The following is a 14,660-nucleotide window of genomic DNA, read 5'->3' on the forward strand; positions in this document are numbered from 1 at the left end:
ACTCATTGTGGTGACCATTTTGCAATACATACAAATATTGAATCATATTGTACACCTGAAAGTAATATAATGGTATATGTCAATTATACCTCAAAAAAAAAGCCGCAAGTGGATTCCAGCAAAGCGCCCTCCCACAGGGCCTGCAGACTCCAGCACTGAGCTCCACCACAGCACCCACGGATCATTTTCATTTTTACTATTTAATAAATGGAACTGCATCTAAATATTTTTAAAATTTGCATTCCTTTTATTCTTACTAAGGTTGAACACATTTCTACACAGTAACTCATGTGTGTGTGTGTATGTGTGTATGTGTATGTGTGTGTGTGTGTGTGTGTGTGTGTGTGTGACTTGCCAGTTTGGTTTGTTTCCCTGTTACTTCATCCTTTGAAACCTCAGTAGTACTTTTCTCATCAACATGCACAGGCACTCACTATACTACTGACATTAAAGACATTAAAACTGTATGAAAGTGGCAGCAAAATTTTTTCCCAGGTCAGGCTACTTGCCTTTCTCAGTCATTGACTTTTTTCTTTGAAACTTCAGTTTTAAATTTTTACCAGATTAACCTTTTTAGCCTTTCCCTTTGGAATTTCCTCTTTCACTTCTAAATTTACCAAATAGGAAGAACTCCACTAGCCTGGCCCAGAGAAGGAAGCAGTTTCTGATCCACAGCCCCATCTCAGCAAACTGCTGACCTATTATCAGAAGTCAAACAATTGCCCATCTGAGAAATAGTTTTGAGGTAACAGGTAATCTCAAAGAATTAACTTAAAAGTAATATTGAGACCCATAAAAAGTTAAATAAACTGATTGATGGTAGGAATTTTTTTATTGGACCTCAGATGCACAATAGTTCTTAAGACCCTGAACTGCTCTCAACTTAGTTATGTTTAATAATGCCATAAAGACAAGTGAAACACTATCTACAACGAAAGCTGGGGTCCTGCCTGTGATCCACAGGGAAGCCCACCTGGGCATCAACCCCTTGCTTTCTTTAGTACAAGTTGCATCTCATCTCTACATATTCTTAAAAGGCACTTTTAAAATTTAGTCTTTATAAAAGTATATTATGCTATATATAATCGTCTGACTTACTTTTTCCATTGTTGTTATATCACCAGCACGCATCCACACTGTTATGTGTTGCTCCAAAGTGCTGTTTTGACAGGTGCATACTACTCCACTGAAAAAAATGGACGACACATCCAGTCTCCAAAGGCAGGTCTTTGTTACTGCGAACTGTGAGGAAAATTCCTGCACAAATACATGTGCAATGAATTCTCTAGGTCAAAGGTCAGTAACGTTTTCCTATAAGGGGCAGAAGTTGATAACTGTCCCGTAGGTATATAAGAGAATACCTTGATTCTTAGGAAATACACTGAGGTGTTTAGGGGCAAATGGCCTCAAATTTATGGTAAAGGGTTTTGTCTGTATGTGTTCTTTGTACTATTTTTGTTTTTGCAATGTTTTGTAAGTTTGAAATTATTTTAAAAGAGTAAAAATAGAATATTCCTCTGGAAACTTTTTGCAAACATAAAAGAGAAGGAATTAAAAATGTTCATAACAGACGTCATAAGTCCTTGAACGGAGGCAAGTTTCAGTGGCTCCTCATTGCCACGACCCTTGGTGGGTTATACACCTGTATTCACTTCAGAGTGAAACACATCTTTCCAACCAGAACACCTGCCTTAGAGATCCTGCGTCTGCCCAGAGGAAGGTTTCGCTCAGAGTCCTTACTGCTGGATGCAAGCTTCCCGATGGAGAGCTGGGCCCAAAATCATACGTCCTCAGGTAGGGCTGTTAGAGAGGCTCTCCCAGACAACTCAGCTCCAAGAGGGATCATGTCAGTACTATCATCCAGAATGCTTTAGACCACTGCAAAGTGTTGGCTTTGTTTAAAAATATAAATACTCCAAATTTCTAGCTTCAATTACTTAATAATTTTACGTTTCCCAGATATTTAGGATTTGAAAGAAATCAGCTTACAGAAAGCAGTGAGAGATCTTAAAAATGTAAAACCATTTCTACTTCTGGCCCAGAAAAAAGCAGCAAAACTCCAACACCATTTATGTTGTTAAAGAGAACTCCTAACTCTTGGAGAGAAGTCAGAAGCATTTATGAAGATGAAATCCTGCACGTGGGGTTTGCTCCCCAACAGTGCAGAGTGAGGCAGGGGTTACAGATGAACCGAGACTACCACCGAGGGTTGACAACACTATTTTCTGTGCCTCTGTCCATTTTGCAATTGCTCACAAAGAACAGTTTAATATACATACATACAAGATTTCACGTTTCGGGCTGAGCTAGAGTGTGCAGTCACCCCCTTGTCCCTGCAGTGATGAGGCCACAGCTAGTGGCTCTGCAGATAGAAGGAGCCCTGAGGCCTGACAGATAGCCTGGCAGTGCTCCTACCCACTTAAAAATGTCTAGTTTTAATTGCCTACATCTTTTTTTCCAGTGATAATTAAAAAGTCTTCAAGAGGTAGGAGTTTTTTGCAAACAGACATTTTCAGGCTGCTACAAAGCTGATAAGGTGAGTACTTTATTCAGAGAACCATAAAATCCTAAGAATGGTCTCCTCCCGCCCAGCACCCCAGAGTCCCCAGGGAGCTGAAGTACGAGCTGGCTGACCTCACCCTGACTCGGTAGAGCTGGGGTGCTCTGGGCACCAGCATTTTTAACGCCCTGCCCACACCACCCCCTGTTGATTCTGAGGTAGGAGTCTCTTGGGCCCACACTTTGAGAAACTGTTTAAGGGCAGTGGTCTCCAAGGTGGGGTACACCATATAATCCTTTGAAATGATGGAAGAAAACACTAGAGCAACTGTATTTTTACCTAACAGGGACAAGGAATTAAGCCTCCCTGATAGTTACATACCTAGCCTCATGGAGCAGCAGAAGCCCAAGGCTGTGAGGGATCATGGGAGCCCCATGATTGAGGGGCCGGCCCAGGGGATTGAGAAGTGCTAATGGTAATAACAAGTTTATATAAATGAACTGCTATGGAATGAAGTGTGTCCCACACCCCAAATCCATATGTTGAAGCCCTAACACCCAATACCTTAGACTGTGACAGTAGGGGAGATGGGTCTTTAGAGAGGTAATTAAGGTAAAATGAGGTCACAGGGTGGCCCTGACGCAATACGACTGGTGTCCTTATAAGAAGAGATTAAGACACAGACAGGCACAGAGGAAAGACCATGTGAAGATACAAAGGGAAAACAGCTGTTTATAAGCCAAAAGGAGAGGCCTTGAGAGAAACCACCCCTGCCAACACCTTGATCTTGGCTTTCTTGCCTCCAGAATTGTGAGAAAACAAATTTCTGTTGTTAAAGTCATCCAGTCTGTGCTAATTTGTCACAAGAGCCCTAGCAGACTAATACACAAACCCTTTGGAAAGATTTTGTTCCTGCCAAGATTCTGGGGATGGAGGGAGTCAGGAGTACTGGCAGCCTCAGACAAGAACAGGCCCCCAGTACAGTTAACCACCGCCTCACCTTGCTCCAAGTGTGTGGGCCTGGGGGTCTAAAACAGCTGGCACAAGGCTGTCGCAACCAACAAGCAAATACAACTCTGCCTTCTACGACTTGGTGGTGTCTTTTTCAAACTCTATTACCTAATATTGACTGTGCACACTTTATGATTGACCCAACATGCCTGGACAGAGACTCTGCTTACATTTACAAACACAGACACCAACTGCAGAAGATACTCAGAGACACTTTAGGGATGGAGCGAGCAGCCGAAAACGACTGGGACGTGAAATGCTGTGCTTCCCAAAATCACCTCTTTTAATTTAAACTCTTCAAGCAATCTGAGGTACGTGGAAGCATCAACTTGGGCACGTGGGTGGGGACATGGGACAAGGGGACAGTGCTCCCCCATCACCCCTACCTGGGACCTGTTGGCTGAAGGGCAAAACGCTGTGAACCAGCATGAGGCTGCAATCAGCAGGGAATCCCCAGTTCTAAATCTTGGAGAGCTGCACAGAACGTGAAGATAGCCTGGACAGACCACAGCTAGCCCAGGTGGCTGAGGGACCTGGGACAACTTACTTGGACTTCAGGTGTGTGCGTCCCCTCCTGTGGTTAACGGGTGATAACAGGACCTTCTGGGACAGCCAGGAGGGCTGTTCAGCAGGGGTGCAGTAAATGAAATCATGAAGCTTCCGAGGCGCAGAGTTCTAAGCACACTTCCAAACACTACACCATCCTGGCTAACTATGCAGGAATGCACCTGACCTATGTAAAAAGGGAGAATTCAGAGGGAACTCGAGCTTTCATGGTCGGAGTCTACAGGAAAGGTGTATGTGGGGCTGCATCTTTGCACACACCTCCCAAGGCCCACAGGGTCACAGTGCCCGGGGCCACCCCACCCTGGTCTGTTGGGGGACCCCCAGGATGAGTCACATCCCAGAGGTCTGATAATACAGCACATCTCCCCTCCTTTTTTGACCTTGGAGCAAAATCAGGGCAACTGAGAGTTCTAGAAACTTAGCAAGAGCCCTTTCAGAATTGTAACCAATTCCACACAATCTATGAGGTAAGCCCCAAATGTGCAACTGGAATACAAATGATACAGAGAGAACTCAGTACAGGGTCACATGGAAGTGCAGGCAGGAGGCCACATCTCCTGTGGCTGTTGTCCCAGAACTCACCATCCTGGCAGAGGCACCCTGAGTGGACTGACCCAGCTCTGTCCACCTCCAGTGCAAGCTGAGAGGGTTACAGCTCCTCATAGCTCTTAGAGTGTGCAAGTCTGACAGTGACGATATGAAAGGACATGTTCCCTTTTCCTGGTGAAGGGAGGGTGGACGTGTTGATTCTCCCTTTACTCAGCTGGCAGCTCTACAAGGCAAAGCCCCTCTCCCCGTCCACCCTTTGCATGGTGCTTACCTCGCAGTATGCACTCAGCCAATCTTTGTTGGAGGCAGCAATTATCTAAAATGCAAATTACTACAGTACAAAATAAAAATTACCTCCTGTGATGGTTAATTTTATGTGTCAACTTGGCTATGCTACAGTATGATCTAGTTTTTGATCAAACACCAGTCCAGATTTTGCTGTAAAGGTATTTTTCAGATGTGATTTATATTTAAATTGGCAGACTTTGAGTAAAGCAGATTATGCTCCATAATGTGGGTACACCTCATCCAATCAGTTGAAGTCCTTAAGAGAAAAGACTAAGGTCCTCCAAAGAGGAAGGAAATCTGCCTCCAGGCTGCTTGAGCTGCAGCATCAGCTCTTCAGTGGCTCTCCAGCTTGCCTAATCTGAATTCAGACATGCCAACCTCAACAATCATGTGAGTCAATTACTTTAAATAAATAAATCTCTCTCTAGATATAAACATCCTATTGGTTCTCCTTTTCTGGAGAATCCTGACTAATACACAGCTCCACCCCCATCAAGCAAAGGAAAAAACACAATTTCTGTGTACAAAAACCTGATCAGTGCGGCATAAAATTCTGGCTATGAAAATCAGGTTTCACGACAGAATACAATGCTCTCTAATTGTTTTCTCCCGCTGTGGAGCAAAATCCACCCAAGGGAGAGTAAAGAACAGGGCCTGACAAGTTTGGCTAGTGGAGTATCTGAGTTATAAATACAATTCATACATATGCTGGTTTCAAGGTCACAGACGCTATCACTGTCCATTTGTCTTATTCACAACTAAAACATCTGAAAGCCACAGTTGAAGGCCTATCATTTCTGTCACCACAGCCATGCACAGAGGTGAGGCAGAAATGATGAAGTTGGATGGGGGAGTAATCAGGTAAATGAATGCTCAGTGAGCTCCTGCTGAACAGCACAAATGCACACCAGGCTCAAACCAACACAGAGGTAAAGAATACATTCCTGTTTTCTTGAGCACGTGTTCTGAGAGGCCTTTAACACAAAAAATTCATATCAATGCAAATCTTATTCCTGGAATGCTCTGTAATCCCCCTACTAGATAATCTGAAATCAAGCCAGAGCTGCCATGTTTAAGCCCCACTCATGGCCCCAGGTTCTCCACTGGCTCCTGCACAGCTGCTGTACTTAAACCCCCCATTTGTAGCCAAAGGTTCTCCAGATATAAGATATAAAGAGAACAAGTAATAAAATGGCAGATGTAAATCCTCCCACATAAGTATTCACATTAAATGTAAGTGGACTAGACAGTTAAAAGGCAGACATTGACAGAATGGATTAAAAAAAGAACCAATTACATGTCCATGACAGACACATTTTAAATTCAAAGATACAAATAGAGTGAAACTAAAAGGATGGGAAAAGATATACCATGCAAAGAGAAACTAAAAGTGAGCAGAAGTAGCTATACTAGCATTCAACAAATATCAGGCAAAACAGACTTGAAGACAAAAATTGTTACTAGAAACATTATGATAAAAGGGTCAATCCATCAGCAAGATGTAACAAGTATAAACATATATTCACCTAACAACACAGCCTCATAATACATGAAACTGCAGAGGACATGATCTTCTATGCCGAAAATCCTAAAGATTTCACAAAAGAACTGTTAGAGCTAATAAACGAATTCAGCAAAGCTGGAGGATACAAAAGTAACACACAAAAATCAGCTGCATTTCTATACGTTAGCAATGAACTATCCAAAAAAGACATTAAGAAAACAATTCAATTTACGATAGCATCAAAAAGAAAAAAATAAGAATAAATTTAAGCAAGGAGGTGAAAGATTCGTACACTAAAAGTTACAAAACTGCTGAAAAAAATTAAAGACACAAATAAATGGAAAGCTACTCCATGTTCACGGATTGGGAGACTTACTATTGTTAAGATGACAATATAACCCAAAGCTATCTACAGATTCAACGCAATCCCTTTCAAAACGCCAACAGCAGTTTCTGCAAAAACAGAAAAAGCCATCCTAGAATTAATATGAAATCTCATGGGACCTAGAATAGCTAAAAGAATTTTGAGAAAACAACAAAGTTGGAGGACTCACACTTACTGATTTCAAAACTTCCTGTAAAACTACAGTTAACAAAACAGTATGGTAGGGGCTGTTGACCAATGAAATAGAGTAGAGCCCAGAAATAAAGCCTTGCATATACGATCAAATGATTTTCAACAAGGGTGTCAAGACCTTTCAATGGAGAAAGGACAGTCTTTTCAACAGACAGGGCTGGGAAAACTTGATGCCCAAATGCAAAAGAATTAAACTGGACCATTACCTTATACTACGTACAAAAGTTAACTCAAATGAACAAAAAACCCTAAACATAAGAGCTAAAACTATAAAACTGTCAGAAGAAAATATATGGAGAAAGCTTCCTGACACTGGATTTGAAAAAGATTTTCTGGGTATGACACCAAAAGCACCGGCAACAAAAGAAAAAATACATAAACTGAACATGAAAATTAAAAACTTTTGTTCAGCCAAGGACACTATCAACACAGTGAAAAGACAACCCCCAGAATGGGAGAAAATGTTTGCAAATCGTATATCTGATAAGGGATTGATATCCAAAATATATAAAGAATTCTTACAACTCAACAGCAAAAAAACATGATTAAAAAATGGACAAATGACTTGAATAGACATTTCTCCAAAGAAGATATATAAATGGCAAGTAAGTATATGAAAAGATGCTCAATATCACTAATCATTAGGGAAATGCAAATCAAAACCAGAAGGAGATACCACTTCACACCCATTAGGATGGCTATTATCAAAAAACCAGAAAGTACAAGTGTTGACTGCTGTAGAAAACAGTATGACAATTCCTCAAAAAAACTAAACACTGAATTACCATATGACCCAGCAATTCCACTTCTGGATATATTCCCAAAAGAAGTGAAAACAGGGTCTTGAAGAGATATCTGTACACCAATGTTCACAGCAGCATTATACAATAGCAAAAGGTGGAAATAACCCAACTGTCCATCAACAAATGAATGGGTAAAGAAAATGCAGTATACACATACAATGGAATATTATTCAGCCTTAAAAAGGAATTAAATTCTGATACATGCTACAAAATGGATGACCTTGAAGACATTATACTAAGTGAAATAAGCCAGATACAAAAGGACAAATATTGTATGATTCCACTTATATAAGATATCCAGAATAATCAAGTTCACAGCCAGAAAGTAGAAGGGTGGTTACCAGGAGCTGGGGGAATAAGGGAGTGGGGAGTTAGTGTTTAATGGGCACAGAGTTTCAGTTTCTGATGATGAAACAGTTCTGGAGATGGGTAGTGGCGATGGTTGCACAGCAATGTAAATGTACTTAATGCTCCTAAACTGTACACTTGAAATGTTTAAAATAGTAAATGTGAGGTCATCTATATTTTATTACATAGAAAACATCAGGTAAGGAGATTTCCTCAATTTATTTTTGTTTTTAAACATTTTTTAAGCTATTCTAGTTTATTTTATCCTTCACATAAATTTTAGAATCAGCTTATCTTTCATCCATAAAAACATCCTGTTGACGTTTCTTAAAAAATTAAACATAAATACCTTATGACCCAGAAATAACACTTCAAGATTTCTACCCAGAAGAAATTAAAACATATGTCCACATAAAGACTTGTACATGAGTCTTCACGGCACCACTATTCATACTGGGCAAAAAAGTGGAAACAAACAATAGTTCATCATCTGGTGAATGGATAAACAAAATGTGATATATCCATACAATGGAATACAATGCAACCAAAAGAAATGAAACACATGCTACAACAGCAATGAATCCCAAAAAACATTATGCTAAGTGAGAGAAGCTGCACATAAAGACCACAAATTGTATACTTTCATTTATGTTAAATGTCCAGAAAAGGCAATTCTATAAGAGACAGAAAGTAAATTAGTGACTAGCTTCAACAGGGGTTAGGAATGGGGATTAACTGTCAAAGGTCACAAGGGATCTTAGTGGGTTGATGAGTATGTTCTAAAACTGGATTACGGCAATGACTGCACAACTCCATAAATCTTCTAAAAATCACTCTACACTTAAAGTAGGTGAATTTTATAGTACGTATATTATACCTCAATAAAGTTGTTTAAAATATTTTTTGCTAGGATACTTGATTGGAATTGTGTTAAATCTATAGATCAATTTGGAGACAACTGACATCTTTACTATACTGAGTGTTCCAACCCACAACCATAATACACCTCTCCATTTATTTACATGATCTTTGATTTCACTCATTAGCATTTTGTAGTTTTCAGCATACAGATCCCGTACGTGTTTAATTAGATTTATATCTAAGTATTTGATTTTTTTAAAGGTACTGAAAACGGTATTTTTAAATTTCACTTTTTAACTGTACATTGCTAGTATATAAAAATAAGATTGACTTGTATGTGTTGACTCTATTTTGTGACCTTGCTAACCTCACTTACTAGTTCTCATAGTTTTTTTCATAGATTCCTTGGATTGTCTATGTAGATAATCATGTCGCCTGCAAATAGAGACAATTTTATTTTCCCTTTCCAATCTGCATGTCTTTTATTTCTTTTTCTGACCTTGTTGCACTGGCTAAAATAAAGTTTTAAAATTACATACGTGTCATTAATCCATGCTATACCTGTGGCTGCTAAATTTTGGGTGCAAGAAAGAGCAGCTGGGACAAGTTAGCTACTTAGAAATGGACACTATAAAATCCATTTTTCTAATATAAAAGCTCTAGAAAACATAGCACTAATAGTAACTGTTCCTATATCATACGGTACTTTTCCCATACTATCTATCTTGATCTTCATAACAATGTAATAGGTACATTTTCCATGTTACTGAAGAAGGAAAATGGGCCAAGGTAGGCAAAGCAAGGTGCCCACCTGGGCTCAGGTGATCCTGCTGGAGCAGACATCAATAACAGTCAGAGCAGCAGACTTGCCAGGACCCACTAGATCTCACCTGCTGAAGTCTCTGTCTTTCTTCCCACTGGCTAGCTGGGTGGCCCCGGGCACTGACTGAGCTGACCTCTCTATAAGCTCGTGCTAGTAAAACACAGATCAAAAGCCAGGACACAGTCATACAGTGAAAGTGGCTGAGGGAACACTGGCCCACCTGGGGGAGTGGGAGGCAGTTGAGCTCCTGGAGTAGCACCTGAGCAAGCAAGGTGCCTTCAAAGAATCATAGGTGAGTCATTCAGTAGGTGTGTGAGAGTCAGGTCCCAGGGTCTAATATTTTGGGGAAGGTATTTTTAGCAATTCTTTCTAATTTTTAACTCAGAGTGTGTCAGTGAGATGGTTGGATTCAAAGTCTGGCTCTGCCACTTACCAGGCATGTAACCTTGGACACATACTTCATCCCTCTTTGTCAGTTCCCTCATCCATAAAGTGAGAATAATAATTGCACCTACCTTTGAAGGTTGTGAGAATAATTAGTATGTAAAGTACTTAGCAGTTTACAAACTATAGCCCACTGCCTGTTTCTGTAAATAAAGTTTTACTGAAACATGGCCACACCCATTCATTACATATGGTCTATACTGCTTGGTGGTTCAACAGCAGAATGGGGTAGCTATGACAGAGACCATACGGCCCATAAAGTCGTAAACATTCACTGTCTGGACCTTTACAGGAAAAGTAACCCTGGCTTAAAAAAACGCTGGAGCAAAGTAAGTACTTAAGAAATGTTAGCTATTATTTAAACCCAAATTCACTTCCAGAATAATAAACTTGAGTACGTGCACAAAGATATAGACACAAGCAATGATCACGGTGATGAGAAACGTGAAATAACAGTGTTAAACAGGATGCTGATTAAATAAATTATGGTACCTCTATATATTAGAACACCATACAGATAGTAAAAAGAATGAGGAAAATCTGCATATATATACTATATATGCCAACATGTAGAGATCTCCAAGATCATTAAGCGAAGATCATCAAGTGAAAATGTATGAAGATATACGCAATATAATCTCACTGTTACCAAAAGAACACAAAAACCAAAAACTACGTGTAAGAACAAAAAAGGCTATATACTATGATAGACATATTGAGAGAATTAGTATACATCATTCTCTGTATAGTTTAAATTTTTTAATGAGCTGGAGTTTTGTAATTTTTATCATAACTTAAAAATATTATTTGAATCTCTCTGGTTGTACCTTAGAACTACACTTTTCAAAGCTTCATGTCTTTACCACTCAGGGACAAACTAAAGTATGGTCAGTCTCAAATGCATTATGCTAAGTGAACTAAGCCAGAGTCACAGACCACATATGACACTCCAGAAAAAGAAAAACTGTAGGAATGGAGAACAGCCAGCTCAGTGGTTTCAGGAATTGAAAATGAGGGGGAGGGTTGCCTACAAAACACAGCATGAAAGAATTTGGGAGCCATGGAACTGTTCTTTATCTTGTTTGTGGTGGGTGTCACACGACCCCTTGCATTTGTCAAAACTCATTGAACTGTACCCCAAAAAGTGAATTTTACTATATGTAAATTTAAAAATAAGTTCAAATAAAACACTACAAAAAAGAAAAAACCTCGGGGAGTAAATTTTCTTTGAGCGACCTACCAGCATACAAACATATAGGAAATGTTTCCACCACGATTCCCTGTTTGCCTGTCAGAGAGATGATGCCGCTGGGGAAGAAGGCAGCAGCAAATCGAACAGCATTAGCACCCATCTTCCCACTGAAATCCTACAAATGCATACCTTCAGTGGCCACGTTTATTTAAAGCATGATTACTTCTTACTGTGCCTGCATAACTACGCTTTACATGGAAAACCACTAACGACCTGCAGGGATAAGGGAGACGACGCTTGGGACCCTCCCTGGTCCGAGCACAGGAGCACGCAGCGTAGAGGCTGCCACCGCCGGCTCAGGAACCTGGACAGGATTCTCTAGCACAATCACCACGCTGCTCCGAGTTGGTGACGAGTTGTCAACCACAGCAATCTGAGCTACAGAGTCGGGTATCACTGCTGCTTCAATCACAAATCATTTAAGGAATCATGTTAGACAATGGCCAAGAAATACCACCGGGCTCACGAAGCTTTCCTGCAAAACCCTGCCCGATGTGGGCCACATTACCCTCTACTACTAGAAAAGAAACACTCCAAAGTCCCAGTCGACCACAGAAGCGCAGATCACCCAAGACTGGGTTTAATAAGCAATCGCTATCCATCCCGTTTACACATAATACTAGAGTGTACATGGTCCGCATGCCTCTTTCAGCTTAAAAAACGCTCCTTAAACCCCATTTCCAAATTACTCTTCAGCTCTTTTTCTTATGCCCTCAATGTGCTGCAAATTAAGCGCACGCATTTTAGGCTTAAAATACACAATTCATGGCTGCGCGGAACAGCGCTTCCCACGTAACAATCCTGGTTCCTTAACAAAGCCTCAAACTCATCTCTCCAAGAATCTGAAAAATGATTTCGCTTGGCCAGTCTCCCTCATTTCCTCCGAGAGGGACACAAAGCAAAAACTGGTTCGGATTTTGTCGCACGACCTTCGTGCAAGCTTTCTGCCCCTTACTTTCCAACAATAACTGCAAAACACCAACGTACCCCTTCCCACTGGAGCTCTGCCACGTGCCGGGGACGCGGGAATCCGGGATCTGGGGGCGCGCGGTCAGGAGACCGGGGGCGGGGGACGTGAGAGCCAAGGCCGAGCGGACAGGGAGAGCAGGGGCCGGTGGTACGAGGGTCGGGGGTACAGCGGCCAGAGCCGGCGTGCGGAAGCCGAGGCGATCCGAGAGGCCGCGCCTCCGGGGAGGCCGCACCGCTGAGGGCCAAGTCCTGGCCGCTCGCGGGGCCCCGGCCCGGCACCGCCGTCGCCCTGCCCGACCCGGTTCAGAGGGCGGCCAGGACCCCACGGGGGCAGCAGGACGGGGCGGGGGCAGCAGCGTTTCTCACCTGGGTCCGCAGCAGCAGCAGCGGCGGCTCGGGGGTCCGGAGCAGGCCCTGGGAGTTTCCTGGCTGAGTGAGTCACTCGGGCGGGCCGGGAATGCGCCAGGAAACACCCGGCCTCCTCCCCTTCCTCCCGGGGCGGGGGCTCTCCCGGCTCGGCCTCTTCCTCCCGGCGCTCCTCCTTCTGAGCTCGGCCGCGGCCCTGTCTGCTCCCTGTGTTCCCTACGCACTTCGCGGCCCCCGCCTCCCGGGAGCCCGCCGGGGCACGCGCGCCCGACGCCGGTCAGTGGGAAGACGCCCGAGCGGGGCTGGCCGCGCTTCCCTCCAGCTGCCGAAGGTGTTCCCCAGGGAGGAGAGGCCCCGAGGGTCACCTGCTGCTTTATGCGACCTCAGCTCTGCCTGGGACCGCGAGGGGAGGAGGGGGGCAGAGAGATCAGCGAGGGGCTTCCCCGTGGTAGCCGCCCGGCACTAGGCGTAAAAGGAACGGGGATTTGTACCCTGTTCCCAGGGCTCCACGGGGTTTGTGCGGTGGGTGGGATGAACCCAGGGCGCGCTGGCCGGGCGCCCCACCACCAGGGAGGAGGAGCGCACACCTGCGCCCCGAGGGACGGACCACAGCAGGGGGCCGGGGGCCGGGTGCGACAGGTACAAGCCACCAGAGCCTAGCCAACTAAGAGAAAATGACCTCGTCGAGCCCCTGCAGTGATCACAACTGTACAATCCCATCTCCCCTCTGAGCCAGGAGCAAATGCATGTGCCTGCTTGTGAGAATTGCTGACAGAAGAAAACCCGACTTGCATTAGTCCCCAAAAAACAATCTTGAGAGAGGCAATTAAGCAACACATCATGTGGAAACTCTGAGAGGAGAGAGCTTGTCACAGGCGTGCTTTGGAGAAAAATTGCTCTGAACTCCCACTCACCCCCAACTACCCTCTCCCCCTTCACCCTCCGTCCCAGATCTAATGGGGAACAATAATGATGGTCATCAGGTATTCTAATCTGGCCACTGAACTGTGAAAACCAAAAGACATTTGATTATTCCCTGGCCGTCCTCGGATAATGCAAAAAGTTAACAGCAAATGGATCCTGACTAGGCCAGAGTCTACCAGTTGTCTAAATATTCAAACAACACTTTTTCTAGGAGCTCCCGGAGGTCTCTTACACTCCTGCAAAACATGGACTTCTAGTGACTTTCTGGTTCCCAGGCTACACATTTTCAATTACTACTTCTTTCTGCCCAGGGCTGAGCCTCAAAGTTAGATTCCAAAGGGCTTTTTTAAAAACTGTAGGGGCCGGCTCCGTGGCCGAGTGGTTAAGTTCGTGTGCTCCGCTGCGGCGGCCCAGGGTTCTGATCCTGGGCGCGGACATGGCACCGCTCGTCAGGCCACTTTGAGGCGGCGTCCCACATCCCACAACTAGAAGAACCTGCAACTAAGATATACAACTATGGGGGGGGGGGGGGGTTGCGGAGATAAAGCAGAAAAAAAAAAAAGATTGGCAACAGTGGTTAGCCCAGGTGCCAATCTTTAAAAATAAATAAATAAATAAAAATAAATAAATAAAAAAAATAAAAACTGTAGGTGAAGTGATAGAATACAAACTCAAGGTATAATGTGATAATTTAAAAACATTGTGATCCCTAGAGCAATTAATACAAAATAAGAAGCATAGATAAAATTTCAAGGGAGAAAATAAAATGGAATGCTGAAATATACTCAGTTAATCCAAAGAAGGCAGCAAAGAAGGAGGAAAAAGCACATAGGATAAACAGTAAAAAAGAGCAAGCTCTTAGGCTTAAATCCAA

At 43.0% G+C, this 14,660-nt stretch overlaps 1 protein-coding gene across 1 annotated transcript in view; it reads right to left on the bottom strand.

The window, feature by feature from the left end:
* The window catches only part of LOC103565322 (cytoplasmic FMR1-interacting protein 1), a 61,617-nt gene extending 48,537 nt beyond the window's left edge, over positions 1-13,080 (bottom strand). Inside the window, exon 1 of the mRNA XM_070623749.1 lies at positions 12,863-13,080. The gene's annotated coding sequence lies outside the window, so the exon portion shown is untranslated. The remainder of the gene's footprint in view (positions 1-12,862) is intronic.
* Between the last annotated feature and the right edge of the window lie 1,580 nt (positions 13,081-14,660).

Source organism: Equus przewalskii, chromosome 1 (assembly GCF_037783145.1).
Source record: "Equus przewalskii isolate Varuska chromosome 1, EquPr2, whole genome shotgun sequence".
Classification (NCBI taxonomy): Eukaryota; Metazoa; Chordata; class Mammalia; order Perissodactyla; family Equidae; genus Equus; species Equus przewalskii.